This window comes from Morone saxatilis, unplaced genomic scaffold (assembly GCF_004916995.1).
Source record: "Morone saxatilis isolate NCDOM2014 unplaced genomic scaffold, NCSU_SB_2.0 Contig22, whole genome shotgun sequence".
In the NCBI taxonomy this organism is placed as follows: Eukaryota; Metazoa; Chordata; class Actinopteri; family Moronidae; genus Morone; species Morone saxatilis.
The window spans coordinates 22,907,837-22,908,550 of NW_023339785.1; the positions used below are offsets into that span (position 1 = coordinate 22,907,837).

General features: G+C 36.4%; 1 protein-coding gene and 1 non-coding gene across 2 annotated transcripts in view; both read left to right on the top strand.

Annotated features, from left to right (window-relative positions):
* Positions 1-714, top strand: part of polr1a (RNA polymerase I subunit A) — a 25,483-nt gene that overhangs the window by 10,265 nt on the left and 14,504 nt on the right. The window lies entirely within an intron of this gene.
* LOC118334138 lies at positions 198-333 on the top strand. The gene has a single exon (XR_004797001.1). It is a non-coding gene; the product is annotated as a small nucleolar RNA SNORA5 (small nucleolar RNA).

Genomic DNA, 714 nt, shown 5'->3' on the forward strand with positions numbered 1-714 from the left:
AAAGACCTCAATTGTAGAAATATGCCTTTGTGTTATACTGAATTCTATAACCTTATAATTCTGGTTAGACTTCAGATACAGAGCTTATAAGTAATCACAAGTGCAGTTTCAACCTGACTGTCTCCTTAAACTGCAGCTAAGCTAAACTCCACGAGGACTAGCCCCACAGCACACATGAAATACGTGTTTGAAAAGATTGCAGCCTTGTCAAATTCAGTGCTTCCTCCTCAGTGGATGCCACTGGCCAAAATGGCTGCCACAGTGAAGTGTAGTTCATGGGCCCCACGGTGCTCAAACGTGGCCACTGGGGATAAATATGTACTACACACAAGCATTAGTTGGATAAGAACTAGCATTACTCTTGATTAATGCTCAAGTGTCCAGTGTCTCTGGCCTATTCAGCTGTTCATCACTGAGTCTGTGAAGATTTGAGGGTCAGAATAAATCGAAACCTTGTAAGTGTGTGAATGATCTCAATTATATTCATATGTTTCCCTCAAATATATAAATGAATAGGGAAAGTATTCAAATGATCTTTCTTTCTAATAGTTAGATGAAAATATTGATTCCACTCTCCCGTCTGTGTGTCGAGTTTACTGTAGCTACTGTTAATTTTATACTGTTAATTTTATATATTATATACATACATAATACTTTATATCTTATCTTTTATCTTATTTTTGATTCTGTTCTTAAGGTCAGGGTTTTTAATTT